Source organism: Oncorhynchus kisutch, linkage group LG9 (assembly GCF_002021735.2).
Source record: "Oncorhynchus kisutch isolate 150728-3 linkage group LG9, Okis_V2, whole genome shotgun sequence".
Classification (NCBI taxonomy): Eukaryota; Metazoa; Chordata; class Actinopteri; order Salmoniformes; family Salmonidae; genus Oncorhynchus; species Oncorhynchus kisutch.
In genome coordinates this window covers 5,316,635-5,333,975 of record NC_034182.2, presented here as the reverse complement: position 1 = coordinate 5,333,975, position 17,341 = coordinate 5,316,635, and the positions used below count along the sequence as shown (strand labels likewise).

At 44.5% G+C, this 17,341-nt stretch overlaps 1 protein-coding gene across 2 annotated transcripts in view; it reads left to right on the top strand.

The window, feature by feature from the left end:
- The first annotated feature begins 9,981 nt into the window (after window positions 1-9,981).
- LOC109896628 (synaptotagmin-1) overlaps window positions 9,982-17,341 on the top strand; it is a 219,590-nt gene continuing 212,230 nt past the window's right edge. The window contains exon 1 of one of the 2 annotated variants that reach the window (XM_031831610.1): window positions 9,982-10,306. The gene's annotated coding sequence lies outside the window, so the exon portion shown is untranslated. The remainder of the gene's footprint in view (window positions 10,307-17,341) is intronic. The other variant, XM_031831605.1, reaches the window with a different exon arrangement.

The window sequence follows — 17,341 nt, the reverse complement described above, 5'->3', positions numbered from 1 at the left end:
AAATCAGTTAACCCACTGTTCCTAGGCCGTCATTGAAAATAAGAATTTGTTCTTCACTGACTTGCCTGGTTAAATAAAGGTCAAATAAAAACAGTAGCGTGATGAAGAGTAGAGTATATTACAGACCAATAGAGTATTATACTCTACTCTACTTTTCTTTACTTCATGCGTGCTCTACTGTACTTTACTGTACTGGGCTCTACTGTACTGGGCTCTACTGTACTGTGCTCTACTATGATCTACTGTGCTCTACTGTACTGTACTATGATCTACTGTGCTCTACTGTACTGTGCTCTACTATGATCTACTGTGATCTACTGTACTGTACTATGATCTACTGTGCTCTACTGTACTGTACTATGATCTACTGTGCTCTACTGTACTGTGCTCTACTGTACTGTATTGTACTATGATCTACTGTGCTCTACTGTACTGTGCTCTACTATGATCTACTGTGATCTACTGTACTGTACTATGATCTACTGTGCTCTACTGTACTTTACAGTACTGGGCTCTACTGTACTGTGCTCTACTGTACTGTATTGTACTATGATCTACTGTGCTCTACTGTGCTGTACTGTGCTGTACTGTGCTCGATTGTACTGTGCTTTGCTATGATCTACTGTGCTCTACTGTACTGGGCTCTACTGTACTGTGCTCTACTGTACTGTGCTCTACTATGATCTACTGTGCTCTACTGTGCTGTACTGTGCTTTGCTATGATCTACTGTGCTCTACTGTACTGGGCTCTACTGTACTGTGCTCTACTGTATTGTGCTCTACTATGATCTACTGTGCTCTACTGTGCTCTACTGTGCTGTACTGTGCTCTGCTGGAAAATATTTTTCAGACACTCCATTACCAATTTAGTAACAGAGGGACTCCTTTTAATCACTTAATAATAGTTATTTTTGCCTTTACTTGTTACTTCTGTGAACTTTCAGAATTTTCCCTCCTCACGAAGGAGAGAAATTAGACTATCTTAAAGATATGTGGGGTTTTGGTAACAGAATGACAAGACGGTAGACAATATTTCTTAAACTTACGGAAGGTAAATCATTTCTGCAAAACTAAATATAAATGTTGATATTAGTTGGCTGGGGTCTTTTCTTCAACATTATTCTGTTTGTATGTGTTTCTAATACATTTTAAGACTTTTATAGTAGATGTTTTTTAAGACCCATTTTCCCATCTGTGTGACCAGAAATCAAAACCCTTGTTTATTCAGCATTTTTAGAATAGGAAACATTTCCCAAAAATATCGACTCTTTAGTTTTCAATGAACACCAACGTTGGTATGCTCCTACAAACTTCACATGTTGATTCTCATGGGTCCTTTTACATGGAAATGACCATGAGCATCAGGCAGCACACTAAAGAGTCCAGAACGTTCAGGGTAAGGCCGAGCCTGAGGAGGCCGGAAACGGCTCATAAAAGGATCTTCATTTAGTCAACATTTTTCTGCTGATGAAAATGCTGACTTGCAGTTTATTCAAGGTTTAAAAATGCTTCATAAGTTTGTCATTTCCACTTTAAAAAGTCAGACTTGATTTGCCCTAATGAAAAATGTATTAACCCCTTCAAAAAAATGTCCATTAATTATTATCCACATAATAATTCACATTTCCTTTTGCTGCAGGATTCTTTTCCTGCTGTAGCAAACTGTCTCCAATTAAGATCCTACATCTGTACCTTTTTGTTTGTTTTATGAGCCATCAAACATCTCAAGACCACATAATGTGATTACACATCTCATTACACCATCCACTTTCAATAAAGAGCCTCCAGGGGCAAGTTTTGGAAGCAGGGAATGTGCAATTAAGACACTCTCAGAGAGGCCCTGATCAAATCCATGGATCTGAATATTATTGTGTTCTGCTGGGGATAACCTTAGGCCTGCCTGTTAGCTCTCTCTGTGTTTATGTAAGCTTGAAACCAATTCAGGCAGCTCAGCCTCTGTTTTGTAAAGGCTTGGCGTTGCCCATGGCTATATTCAATTGTTACTTTGATGACATTTCTCCTGTTAAACAACAATATTAAAAATCAAATAAAAAATATTAAATATATGCCATCATACATTACCTGTGGTCCTATGAAGGAGAAGGAACTCAAAATATATATATTTTTTCCATCAACTGTTGCCCAAGGATTTCCTATGTTCTCAATGTAGATCTAAACCCCTCTTATTTGGTATGAACTGAAACACAACATCCTATCAATACTGTCAGGAAGGCACACTACAGGCACTTTGGACTTGGGTTTGGGCTGGAGGGCAAAAGTGGGAGGCATCTTCATATGGCTCCTGAAGAACGTTTCTGCTCTCAGGCAGACAATCCAGCCCCTCTTATCCCTCTCCGAAAGAGGGCGGAGACGACAGACAATCCAGCCCCTCTTATCCCTCTCCGAAAGAGGGCGGAGACGACAAACAATCCAGCCCCTCTTATCCCTCTCCGAAAGAGGGCGGAGACGACAGACAATCCAGCCCCTCTTATCCCTCTCCGAAAGAGGGCGGAGACGACAGACAATCCAGCCCCTCTTATCCCTCTCCAAAAGAGGGCGGAGACGACAGACTAGTCGATTGTATATGATGCACATGTCTGTGGAGCCTCCTGGGCATATGGTGACAGCAGGCTCATCTCTAAGGGCATGAGCAGAGATCAGGTAGCTGGAAGTCTGGATCCACTGATAATAAGAAGTGGCTCCCCGCCATCAGAGGTGGGCCTTCAGTTCAAGACCTGTGCGCTCGGTATACCCTTAAGAGGATTGAACCCTTTAAAGCTACTTTAGTCCCCCACCACCTGCAGTTGTCTCTAAGCATTTGGTGTAAATCTGATTTACCTTAAAGGTAGGCCCAGTGAAACGATGTTGCAACGAAGAGCACTGCAGTTATTGAGATGAGCACAATGCAAGACTTTGTGTTTGTAATGTAGTGCATGCAACGGCATCTTGCTGAATCTACCTTAAAGACATGGCAAATTATTAGCGGTAAATATGGCCAGTATCACTCCAAATGATATACATTATCTGGCATTAGATGAGAAGACTGCAATATGATTGTGATCATTCCATTTAATGACCTGATTAACCTTTTGGCTTAAGCTTCTCCTTTGAGTATTTGCTGCTTGTTTACTTGACAGACTAGATAATAATGACAGATCCCCATTAAGCCAATCATGCACATTGTGCATACAGAGGATTGCCTCACGTTTCGTCTAATGGCTCATCTCCTGAACTCAATTTCCATATAACAAAAATAAATGATTAGTATTAGTAATCTGCCAATAACATCCCAGCACAGCGACACAGCCTCCCAAGATGAGGGATGGAAAGAGATGGAAAGAGAGACACACAGAGAGACCAGAGAAAGAGGGATATATGGAGGGAGAGAGAAGATTAGCAAGTCAAACAGCCTGAGGAGCGGTGGGCCCTCATTGACCCAGTGCGTACCTGGGGTCACCTTGATTGGAAGGAAGAGAGAGTATAGGTTTACTGGGAGTGTATGATGCACAGCCCTGGAAGTGGAATCCAATCTGGCTGACTTCAAGCACACTTTGCCTAATTTACAGGAAATGGTAAACTCATGGCCTCTTATGATTAAAATTCAGTTGGAATGTCAGTTTGGAACCTTGCTGTTGAATGATTTCCTAACACTCCTGTTGATGCCTATCAGTAGTTTCAGAAGAAATGTATTTGTTTCTGGACATGCTGAGCCTGTTATCGAACCCACAAATGCTGATGCTCCAGATACTCAATAGTCTAAAAAAGGCCTGTTTTATTGCTTCTTTAATCAGAACAACAGTTTTCAGCTGTGTTAACATAATTGCAAAAGGGTTTTCTAATGATCAATTAGCCTTTTAAAAGGATAAACTTGGATTAGCTAACACAACGTGCCATTGGAACACAGGAGTGATGGTTGCTGGTAATGGGCCTCTGTACGATTATATAGATATTCCATTAAAAATCAGCCGTTTCCAGCTACAATAGTCATTTACAACATGAACAATGTCTACACTGTATTTCTTATCAATTTTATGTTATTTTAATGGACAAAAAATGTGCTTTTCTTAAAAATAAAAAAAGAAGACATTTCTAGGTGACCCCAATCTTTTGAACGGTAGTGTAGGTGTTTTTGAAATACCCCAGTACACGGTATAAACGGTATATTACCCAAACCTACATCCAATTAACATGACTGTAAAGTCCAACATTCTAATCTGAATGTCCCCCCTAATGGCTAGTAAATTGCATGGTTTCCAGCCAAACATTCTTCCTGAACCATCCATCCTTGTCCTTCTGGGGGAATCAAATAATGTTTCATAGACAAATCAATTCAGCTTAAGAAATTGTTGTAATTATTTGTCAGTATTATGTCTGTGGAGAATGTGTGTCACGTTGAACACCTTACACATTATGTCTGGGGTTTGAACCCCGGTGACCTCTCTCTGTTGTGTCTTTTCTGTGTAAAATGGGTTTAATTATGTGAGCGAGTGCTTTGCCAGACAAAACAGATCAATGTGAAGGCCGATGGGTTGAGCCAACAGCATGCAGAGCATTACTAATAAGACAGGGCGATGATGTGAATATTTAAAGGTCTATACATTTCATAGATCAACAACAAGCATCTCAAAGAGCATCGATCACAGTTCATCATTTTGAAGTCATTCAGCTTTTCATCCACATCGAGGTGTTCCTGGAGACATCATATTGATTGGAAGAAAGAATACTTCAATAGCAACGTTGATCGCTTGAATCGTCTCTTAATTATTTAGCAATGAATGAATCTATTGTAGTCTGTGGCTGTTGTTTTGTTTGTGTGCGTATCCGAGGAACATGCTGAGTCACCTCTGGTGAGCATCGACGTGGAGAGGAAAACTAGATTAGTTATGCATATGGCATTTGTCCCGACGGAAATATGGTCAGTGATCCTCTTGACAGGCCGTGTTGCTACTCTGACTGGGGTCTCAATTTCCTCTACTTCCTTCACCTGATGGGGAAGCTGTGCCTCTCACAGAGAAGACCTCAGATGTGTAATTTGGACACTGCGCCTCTCATTTCCATGCAGATGCATTTGGCCTCGTTTTCGTAATTTCTCGTCCTCCCGCCTGTCGCCTGTCTCGTCTCCCTCGCTTCCCTCGCAGCATCATCTGGGGCAGGTCTGGCCTTGTCATCCAGCCGTTGACAACCACGCGAGCTGACAGCCACCCACTCGGCCCCGCCGTCTATGCTGTATTTGCCTGATCCACCTACACCCCCCCCCCCCCCCCCCCCCCAGGGGTGACATGGCACTCTGCTGTGTCACATAATCCATCAGGCTGTCATTGGCTGTCGACCGGACCAGGAATGCCACGGATCTGTAAACAATGGAGTGAGAGACGCAGCCGTCCCTGTGTCCCATGCAGCAGGCCAAGCAGGCCTCTCCTCCTGGATGACTCACTCTCCCCCACGCCACGCCAGAGGGGGGACACACAAAGACACAGACGGGAAGCTACTTCTGATCAGCACACCGTCAGGTGGAAATGACTAACACCTCTTGATGCATGTTGTTTATGTGTCTGCACACCCTGCCGGAACCACGAGAATGATCAATGAACTATGTTACTCTGTGATGAGGGAATGATGTCATTATATCAATAGGGAGGAACTGATAGAGCACCTGGTGGAGTGGTTGTTCTTGTCAACATGCTTAAATTGAGATGTTGAAAGGATTCTTCTAAGGCTCTCTGGCAACTGCAAACCTAAATCCTCATTATAGCATAACCATAAGCTAAATGTATTTCTCTCAAACCATCACCACTTTTCTGGAGCGGTGATGCACATAAGAACTCATGGCGAGAAGGATTACATTTTTTATTTTTTATTATACCGGAACATTTGAGTTGTCCAAATTATTTAAAAAAATCGTGATGAACCCCCTCAACTCAGGACTGACAAGGTGATTTTGTGGTTATCACTCTGAGGTGATGAAATGAAGACTGTGACAGTTTTATTGGGTTGTAATATTTTCTCTATTAGGGCAGAAAGACTTCAGGTGTCTACGGATGGATTGGCTGTTGATGACTGCATGCAGAAACAGGCATGCACACTTTCATTACCCACCCGGCCAAACAGTAATCTGTCCGTGCAGATGGCTGAAGGGGGGATTCATTTACTTTTTCATTAGTCTGTCATTATTTCCCTCCACATGATTAATATTGTCACTTTGATTTTCTCGTCAGGATATTAAATTATAGAGACCATGTGACTGCAGACCGTGGAATCACAACTAGGGGTGAATGACATTATGTCAATCCCCTGTGCCAACTTCATATTGCCCCCTCCCCACCCCTTCCCTCTTAGTCTCTGAAGTCTAACCTCCAGAAAATCTAATGTTGCTGTCGGGCCAGCCAGGGCCTGTTGGAGCGTAGTGGGTTGAGGTGTTGGCTGGGGCTTGGCCAGGCTGCCGCTGGGCCAGGCTGTGTGTGAAGGCCAGCGGGCAGGGTACAGCTGGTGTCCCCACTGTGGAACGCACAGCCAGGCCAACTCTGCTGACGGGCATTCAGCCCAGAGCCACTGAGCTGCCGTATGCCCTCCAAAGGGGATGAGTCCGGCCCCCCCTCTACAATCAGCACAGAGATCTATGGCCAAAGCCAATAATATAGTAGAGCAATTCCACATTAACAGAGTAACAAAGAGACTTAGATTCTTCACTTTAAAAAACAACTCTATGCACTACTCTAGGACTACTTGGAACAATTGCTACAGATTTTGTTTGACAAAAATACATTTACTTGAAGAACAGTGCAGACGCAACGTTTTGTAAGAGAATGACGGCACAAACAGGACAAATCATCGTTCTTCAAGTAAATTTGTTTTTGTACATTTTTCTGTGGAAATTGTTAAAAGCGGTCCTTGTGCGTGGTGCTGTATGATTTGTTTAACGAAACAATCATTGTTTTTTGTTTGACCAAAAAAAAGTGAACAATCTGAGTCTGTGTCACTGTGTTACTGAGGAATTGTCCAATACACAGTTCAGTAAACTCAGTTTGAGATGAGGAATTGTCCAATACACAGTTCAGTAAACTCAGTTTGAGATGAGGAATTGTCCAATACACAGTTCAGTAAACTCAGTTTGAGATGAGGAATTGTCCAATACACAGTTCAGTAAACTCAGTTTGAGATGAGGAATTGTCCAATACACAGTTCAGTAAACTCAGTTTGAGATGAGGAATTGTCCAATACACAGTTCAGTAAACTCAGTTTGAGATGAGGAATTTGAATGGCCACAAAGTTCCAAGGCAATTACATGTACGTATGAATATTCTAATGTTTCTCGACTAATGGCTCTGTGTAACTGTGGTGTGTGGTAGGAGGATGACCTTGGAGTGTGGGAGGTGGGGATAGCTCAGCAGGGAGCTTGGTGACTCACCTACAGAGAGAAGCTTTGGAATTTGGGAATCATGGTTGTAAATCGTGATTCTCGAACGGGTGTCTTTTGAGGAAATTGGACATCGGGCAATTACTGGATGTAATGGGGCTTGCATATGAAAATGTTCATTGCCTTTTGTGAATGAATTAGACCGGGGGAAGCTTGATTTCTAGTTGAATTCATACATCAGTTATGTCGATGTGCATTGTAAAATCTAATAGATATAGTCATGTGCCTGTATTCATGTAAATGACCTTATTATGTAGAGTAAAGATATAGACTGAAAGGCAAAGGAAATCAAATTGACATTTGTATGGAGGCGGGGTTCAAGCTGTCATTGCCAAGGTCACCCATACCAAAATGGTGACTGATCTTTACCATTCTGAACGACTAGCTTTTGTCATCATGTTGTTATAGCCACTGACCAGGCAGCTGTTGGTGCTACACACCAAAGTTAGTTAGAGAGGACTTCCAATGGTACTCCCCCATCACAGAGTTCACAGAGACTGTTTCCTGAGAGTGTACTGTAGGTATTTGTGATGACTATCTGTACGACGAAAGCAGTTGTTCAGAGACACCACCAGGCGTCTAACGGCTTCTAACTGAAGATGCACAGTGTATCTACATGTATACTGTATGTAACATATTTGTTGGCAGGGGCCGATGTCAAAGTAAATCCTAAAAGGGTCAACTACGTTATTAAACATGATGCCCATTCACCCTCTCAGGCTAGTTCTGTGTGGAAAATACTACTTGGTTTGCCCCCTTATACTTCGAATTTCAACTAGAGATGTTTTGAATGAATAAAACATGGCAAAGTAATAGAAGTGAAATGATTTTACTCGTGGTGTTCATAGTGATTTGAGTTATTTTGTTTTCCTCTCCTCCTGGATGACTCACTCTCCCCCACGCCACGCCAGAGGGGGGACACACAAAGACACAGACAGAAGCTACTTCTGATCAGCACACCGTCAGGTGGAAATGACTAACACCTCTTGATGCATGTTGTTTATGTGTCTGCACACCCTGCCGGAACCACGAGAATGATCAATGAACTATGTTACTCTGTGATGAGGGAATGATGTCATTATATCAATAGGGAGGAATTGATAGAGTGGAGGGGTTGTTCTTGTCAACATGCTTAAACTGTAAATTCTCATTATAGCATAACCATAGGCAAAATGTATTTCTCTCAAAACACCACCACGTTTCTGGTGCGGTGATGCACATATGTAAGAACTCATGGCGAGAAAGATGAGAATTTTTGAATTATACCGGAACATAAGAGTTGTCCAAAATGTTTAAAGAATCGTGTTGAACCCCGTCCACTCAGGACTGGCGAGGTGATTTTGTGGTTCTCACTCTGAGGTGAAGAAATGACAACTTGGTTTGCCCCTCTGTCTTCTGAATTTCAACTAGAGCCCTTTTGATAATGCATAGAACATGTATGGAAATGAAATGATTTTACTCGTGCTGTTCATAGTGATTGTTATTTTCTTTTCAATATGACATCTCCAGATTGAGATTAGCCCCTTTTCACTCCCAGAATGCCCCAAGGCTGTGTTTGACACTGTGTGTGTGGGAACATGAAAGGAGTCAGAACGCTCTGCTGCTTAGCCCTCCATCATGACCTTTCAGCCCAGCCAGCCCTGCTCCTCATTCAATCCCCTATTGATTCCTTACTGGTATTTCAGAGATTTTGATTTGAGGCACAGAGGAACACTTTCTTGAATGGTGAACTACTGTATATTTCCTTCGTGAATTCCATCTACCTATAAACGTAAGGATCCACAACGTCCATGTAGTGAGGTATTGTATGCAATTTCCTGTAAAAATATATACTTTCAGCAATGTTATCATGGTGCCCAGTGTTACACATCCTCATCAAATAACTTTCCTGAAGGATACAGAGCAGACCAGAGGATAGCACTTATTAGATGGTGTTGCTGATCTCCTTCCAGGCTGTTTCAAAATGAATATGGAGTGTCTGGGTCAGAGTCATGACCCATTCATCTTTTTAATGAAAGATTGCCTTGCAGTGTTTTTCAAGCTCCTCTATGGATGAGCCCACCCTTCCTCTCTGGGGAAATCATGTCTCCTTCATGGGCATGATCTGATGGGACCTGTGTGTGTGTGTGTGTGTGTGTGTGTGTGTGTGTGTGTGTGTGTGTGTGTGTGAATTTCCATGCATACAGAAACCACTCACCCTTCGCGCACACGCACAGACACACACGCACACACACACACGCACGCACGCACAGACACACACACACACACACGCACAGACACACACTCACACAGCTCCCAAAGGGGGAATTTTTGGGAGTGTCCTTGCTTGTCATTGATGGTGTGCCCTGCGATGTTGGGCTCAGACACAGGAGGGGATGTTATGTGTGCTGAGAGGGTCATCTTACTTCACAACTGCCAGAGCAGAGCACGACAGATCCCCCGTCCCTAGCATCTCCCCTCGGCTCAACCAATCACAGCCAAGGACTCTGTGATGTAGCGCCCCTCTCACTTGAGGGATTCCGAAGGAACTGCCGCGTGACGACGGTCCGCTTAAACAGCCCAGTCTCTCCCTTCTCTCTCTTTCTCCACCTCCTCACTCTCTCCCTCTCTCTCTCAGCCCAGCACTCGCTGCATCCACTGTCGTTTCTAACGGGGGATAATAGAGCGCCACCCGTACTGCTCCCTCAACTCTGGCCACAAAATAAAGGCGGCAGACGGTGACAGCATCAGCATTAGCAGCAGGAGGCTCCTCTCTGCTCTCCTCCTCCTCTTGTCTGAGACTCCTCCTCTCTCTCTCTCTCTCTCTCTCCCAGAGACTCCCTCGTTCCCTCCAGATGAGATCTTCTCCACATCCGGACGGACAGATCGGGAGCTGACAGCATGCTGTGCCAGGTAAAATGAGACATTCCCTCTCTGGGGTACCGCAAAAGTTATGGGCATGAGTAGCTTGGAGGTGGGGGAGGGGCTGTGTTTGTTTGGGTGAGTGTGATTGCTATCTGATTGATATTGAGAAGAAGAGTGGAGGGAGAGGGGCAGGGGAAGTCTACTCTCTGACAACTCCCACCGCTTTGGCGTGGCACCATTTTTGGCGCCCATTTCTGTGTGGCTGCGCCCCAGCGGGCGAGGTGTTGCCGTGGTTATTAGGAGATGGCAGTGTGTACAGGTTGAGATGAGGTGATATAAGCAGAGAGGTGAGTAGCTGGAGGCACGGCTCTGGTTGGGAAACAGAGACCACTGTGTTGATGTCTGGGTGGATGGATGGAGGGATGAGGAGGAGGGAAGGGGGTGGAAGACGAGCAGCTGCTTTCATCCTGGAGAAACGAATCTCTCTCACCATCAGATGAAATGGCCCGGCTGTGGCTCCGTCTTTTCCTCCTCCATCCGTCACGTGAAGGGTTTATCTTTGGCATGACTTGCTTAGGGAGGAACGGAGCACACCATTGATTCGGAAAAGAGCTATAATGACATTTGGAACAGGGAGCCAGGCGTTGATCTCAATCCTTTAACCCCTTAGTTGTGCTGCTTCCTGTTTCTGCACAGGTGTGTGGGATGAACCTAATATACATTCAGTATCTTCTTTGCACAGCAGTCTATGGCTGTTGATAAGATTGAAAAGCTGTTGCGAGCCCTCGAGCTGCAAACGTCTGTCATTGTCGTGATTGTTGGAAACCCCCAATAGGATAGCTTCTTATCACCACTCTCAGGTGGCGTCAGGTCCACTAACATGGGGCCTTTGCAACAGTGAACACAGGTACTGTGATATCCCCATGTACTGAGCCCAGTGTGAAACATGTCAAGCATATCCCTAGTTATTGTACTGTTCCTCTCTCTCTCTGACAAACAAGGCGTGGGCACAGGTCGCCTGTTTCCCCGCCCGCCCATTATTACCTCGTATCTCAGGTGGTGTGGATAAGCCCGTTGCTATGAGAGTCCACCCGAGAGAGACTACCGAGCGGGTTTGCTCAGCTGTAGCCCTGGGCTCATGCAATTGAGACTCTCAGCCCCAGCCTCCCTCGGTTGCTGTGAATATATTAGCCGGGAGGTGCCCATGTCAAACTGTTGCCAGGTGATAGCAGCGGGAAGGGAAGGGAAGCAACTCTCCCTCCTGCCCTCCCTCCCGCCACCTCTCCCAAATCACAATTACCTCCCCAGCTCATTTCCCCAGACAGCAACTTGTTGTTTACATACTGTCTGGGAGAGCTTTGCAGACGCTTCGTTTCATAACCACTAACTGAATCAGATGTGATAGGGGAAGATGGGGCTGGTCTCTAGCTGGTGGACGCCCTGTGCCCTGTGTTATTGTGATGACTTATTGAAACACAACAGGCAGAGAATACTTCTGTCATTCACCGGTCATATGGGAATACAGGAAACGCCGTTGGGGTAGATCTGTGTGACATGGTTTTCCCATCCGTTTACATTTATATTTGAGTCATTTAGCAGACACTCTTATCCAGAGCGACTTACAGGAGCAATTATGGTTAAGTGTCGTGCTCAAGGGCACATTGACAGATTTGTTTCACCTAGTCTGCTCTGGGATTTGAACCAGCATCCTTTTGGTTACAGGCCCAACGCTTTGCTACCTGCCCCCACAATAAGGCCAATTAGGCCAATAATCCAATAAGGCCTCGAGAAACTCTAACAAGACAATGTTCGTGAGAGCAACAACCACCCAACCAGAGAGGGAGGGGCAGATGTTGACCTTAAATAATTCAAGCATCCCCTCTGTCGCCGGAGGTAGCATCATGTTTAATCATCCTCGTTAAATCGCCAATAATGATGAGGACTAGGAGGCTGCTGCCCCGAGCCTGATGTGCAACCAGCCCTAACCTTTTGATTCAGCCCTGGTTATTTTGGGTTTGCCTTTTCAAACCCCAAGGCTTCTGGGTCAGAAAGGGCAGCTGGCAGGATGACTTGGTGTTTGCTCAGAGCTCTTTATTTTAAACAACTGTTGTTAATGAGAGCCGGGGATTGAGGAGGAGAAGGGGGAAGAGGAGGTGAGAGGGAGGAGGGGGAGGGCGCTGTAGTCGGAGCAAAACAGGCGGTTAAAAATAGTCTCTGTTATGATTCGACATTGTGCGGCCGCTTGGCAGCAGGTTGCTCTGAAAGGAAGTGCACCGATCAATGACATGCTCATGAAGTGACCTGTGTCTCGGCGTTGGCCAATGATGAATGCTTCCAATATCAGGACCTGACGTCCCTCTCACCTTTCACTGTCTGCAGCTGATTCGGTTGTCCATGTCAAAGGCAAAAGCAACTTCACAGTAGCCTCAGAAACACTCACGTCGGCTGGCTAGATGGTACAGATACAGGACCGGCTCCAGGCATAAGCGACATGAGCAGTAAGTCATGGCAAAATGTGTCGAATTGCATGAAATTACAGTAGCTTCAAAACGAAAAACTGTTCTCTCCACCCCATGGCAAAATGTGTAGAATTGCAGAAATTCCCTTTAAAACATATATTTTTCACTCAGCTGTCAAGAGGTGGGGCCACTGTACAGCCGGCCCTGTACAGATATGAGGGTGTCTGAGTGAGCCTGTCTGAGAGGTGGAATGGGCTGTTATTTTCATCTAAAGAAGCTTTTATAGCCACCTATAAAAAGCAATGCATTTTAGATTCCTTGAGTGTGAAGAATCAGCGCACCTTTTAACATCCAAACCAATGACAAAGACAGAGGATCACAGAGCAGGTTGTAGTTGGCTAACCATTCTGCATGGACCAGATACATCACTAGTGCAAGAGGTCCCCAGGGATGTGTAGTGTAGCCGGATAAATCATGTTGTGTTCAGGCAGCAAGTCGTCCCAAGATCAGATTCACAGTGGAGGAGAGTGGGAGAATAGTGATGACATACCTAGTGCAACCGTGTGTATATGTGGAACAGAACTCTATACTGTCCAAATGATGTTTATTACCTGGTCCAGATAGGGACGACTATTGGAAACATGCCTTTGATATGTTTTATCATCTTATTTCCGGGGCATGAATTCAGTTGCATTTCTCACACCTCTAATTCAAACAGACAACGGGGCTCAGAGAGGGCGGTGTGATAGCCCCTGGACAGATCAAAGAGAACGCTACTGTCTGTGGTTTTCTCTGCTCTTGTTTAGCTCCTGGGCCAGCTACCCTCCCTGATCTTCCCCCTCTGAGATCCTTTAAACAACAACCAATCAATGTAATCTCACTGCTAGCACCTGTAACCTTGCCATAGGGCCAACTCTCATGAAATACACTACGTGACCAAAAGTATGTGGACTCGTCAAACATCTAGTTCCAAAGTGAAGGGCTTTAATATAGAGTTGGTCCCCCCTTTGCTGCTATAACAGCCTCCACTCTTCTGGGAAGGCTTTCCACTAGATGTTGGAACATTTCTGCATGGACTTGCATCCACTATCGTTTCTAACGGGGGATAGTACAGTGCCACCCATACTGCGCCCTCAATGCCGGCCACAAAATAAAGGCGGCTTCCAGTCAGCCACAAGAGCATTAGTGAGGTTGGGCACTGATGTTTGGAGATTGGGCCTGGCTCACAGTCAGCTTTCCAATTCAACCCAAAGGTGTTCGATGGGGTTGAGGTCAGGGCTCTGTGCAGTCCAGTCAACTTCTTCCACATCAATCTTGACAAACCATTTCTGTATTAACTTCGATTTGAGCACGGGGGCATTGTCATGCTGAAACAGGAAAGGGTCTTCCTCAAACTGTTCCCACAAAGTTGGAAGCACAGAATTGTCTAAAAGTTAAGATTTCCCTTCACTGAAACTAACCATGAAACACTGCCTCACCATTATTCCTCCTCCACCAAACTTTACTGTTGAAACTCTGCATTGGGGCAGATAGCATTCTCCTGGCATCTGCCCAGGTTAGTCTGTCAGACTGCCAGATGGTGAAGCGTGATTCATCACTCCAGAGAACGCGTTTCCACTGCTTCAGAGTCCAACAGCGGCACGCTTTACACCAGTCCAGCCGACACTTGGCATTGTGCATGGTGATCGTAGGCTTGTGTGCGGCTGCTCGGCCATGGAAAACCCATTTCATGAATCTCCCGACGAACAGTTCTTGTGATGACATTCCAGAGGTAGTTTTGAACTCGGCAGTGATTGCTGCAACCGAGGATAGATGATTTCTATGCACTATGAGCTTCAGCACTCGGCGATTCCGTTCTGTGAGCTTGTGTGGTCTAACACTTCTTGGCTGAGCCGTTGTTCCTCCTAGACGTTTACACTTCACAATAACAGCACTTACAGTTGACCAGGGCAGCTCTAGAAGAGCAGAAATTTGACTAACTGACTTGTTGGAAAGGTGGCATCCTATGAAGGTGCCATGTTGAAAGTCACTGAGCTCTTCAGTTAGGCCATTCTACTGCCAATGTTTGTCTATGGAGATTGCATGGCAGTGTGCTCGATTTTATACACCTGTCAGCAATGGGGGTGGCTGAAATAGCCAAATACACTAATTTGAAGGGGTGTTCACATTATTTTGTGTGTATATAGTTTATAGCTAAGCATTGAATACCAATACATTTGTATCAGTAATGTATTTGGCTACCACCACCACTAGAACATTGCTGTTTAAAAGAGTTTGTTGTAGAGGAGAGAGTGAACATAGTACATAGTGAACAATGAGATATTGCCTGCATGTTGAGGGTTGGTTTCATGCAAGGAGGGATTGGTGGAGGGAGGAGCTCTCATTTGACTAGCTGTGTTACCATGGTGCTACATTCAGTACAGTATGCCCACAGTCAACCAATGTGATGTTGGGAGCATTAAACTCCTCATTCAAACAACTGGCTCACTGGTGAGCATGAAGCTGAAATGGTTTGTTGCACTTTGAAACACTATTTGTTCGCATTGAATTCTAGCCTATCGATCTTCTCTATTTTGTTAGTGATGGCTTATTTCTGGCTTTGCTGGGCTTGGTCCTGTGGTATTCCTCTGTTATAAGGCCTGGCTCTGATAGTCTAATTAGTCTGGTTTAAGGCTAAATCCTGATACAAGGCTCAGTATTTAACAAGGTCTACGGGACTCAGGGCTCCTTGATCTCTGTTAGACCTGGGGAGATAAGGCAGAGATTACATGATCAATGAGGCCTTTACTATAATACAGACCCAGGGCACACCACATTCAACATTTCCTGACAATGCAATCACTGGCACTGCTGATGCATAGAGAAAGGGTGGATGAGAGGCATGGATATCTTTGTTTTGTGGTTTTGCTCCAGTTCTGTCTCAGACCCTGAATGTACTGCATGTACAAAGGATATTGTGATGAGTTTGAAAGTGACTCACTCACACTGAACTCAAGTGGGTGAAGGTCAAGATCCTTCCCTTCATGTGGAAGTTCTTCAGGCCATTGTCATTGGTGCAATAGCAAAACATAAAAACAAACAGCTCTTTTTAACGAGGCTCAATCTGTTTAGCCTACGAATGTTGTTGTGCAACGTTTCTATTCATATTTACAGAGTGCGCTGTGCTGAAAACAATTGCAGTTCCAATGCAGTTAGTCCTGTGGACCCAATGACTGTAGACAGGCTGGAAACGGTGTGTTTAATGAGGCCTGTAGAAGTGCACCGTCTATATTGGAGATGTCTGTTTCCTATTTGAGCCACAACAATGGAATGAAGAAGCGCATGAAGTGACAATTCAAAACAATTGAATGGATTCACAGTAGTCAAAACTAATGAACAACAACATTTCATCATCCTGCATACAATCTTTTTTTATTGAGGGGCCAAGCTAACTGGCAAATGAGATACAGTTGAAGTCGGACGTTTTACATACACCTTAGCCAAATACTTTTAAACTCAGTTTTTCAAAATCCCTAACATTTAATCCGAGTAGAAATTCCCTCTCTTAGGCTAGTTAGGATCACCACTTTATTTTAAGAATGTGAAATGTGTGTCAGATGTTTACATACACTCAATTAGTATTTGGTAGCATTGCCTTTAAATTGTTTAACTTGGGTCAAATGGTTTGGGTAGCCTTCCACAAGCTTCCTACAATAAGTTGGGTGAATTTTGGCCCATTCCTCCTGACAGAGCTGGTGTAACTGAGTCAGGTTTGTAGGCCTCCTGTTCCACACACACAGTTTTCAGTTCTGCCCACACATTTTCTATAGGATTGAGGTCAGGGCTTTGTGATGGCCAATCCAATACCTTGACTTTGTTGTCCTTAAGCCATTTTGCAACAACTTTGGATGTGTGCTTGGGGTCATTGTCCATTTGGAAGACCCATTTGCGACCAAGCTTTAACTTCCTGACTGATGTCTTGAGATGTTGCTTCAATATAACCACATCATTTTCCTCCCTCATGATGCCAACTATTTTGTGAAGTGCACCAGTCGCACCTGCAGCAAAGCACCCCCACAACATGATGCTGCCACCCCCACAATGTGATACTGCCAACCCGTGCTTCACGGTTGTGATGGTGTTCTTTGGCTTGCAAGCCAACCCCTTTTTCCTCCAAACATAACGATGGTCATTATGGCCAAACAATTCTATTTTTGTTTCATCAGACCAGAGGACATTTCTCCAAAAAGTTGATATAGGGCTTGTTTAACTGTGGATATAGATACTTTTGTACATGTTTCCTCCAGCATCTTCACAAGGTCCTTTGCTGTTGTTCTGGGATTGATTTGCACTTTTTGCACCAAAGTTCGTTCGTCTCTAGGAGACAGAACGCGTCTCCTTCCTGAGCGGCAAAATGCATGAGGAGGTAGGCGAATAATTACAATTTTGCAGATTAACACTGGAGTGGTAAATGATCAGATGGTCATGTACAGGTAGAGATATTGGTGTGCAAAAGAGCAGAAAAGTAAATAAATAAAAACAGTATGAGGATGAGGTAGGTGAAAATGGGTGGGCTATTTACCAATAGACTATGTACAGCTGCAGCGATCGGTTAGCTGCTCAGATAGCTGATGTTTGAAGTTGG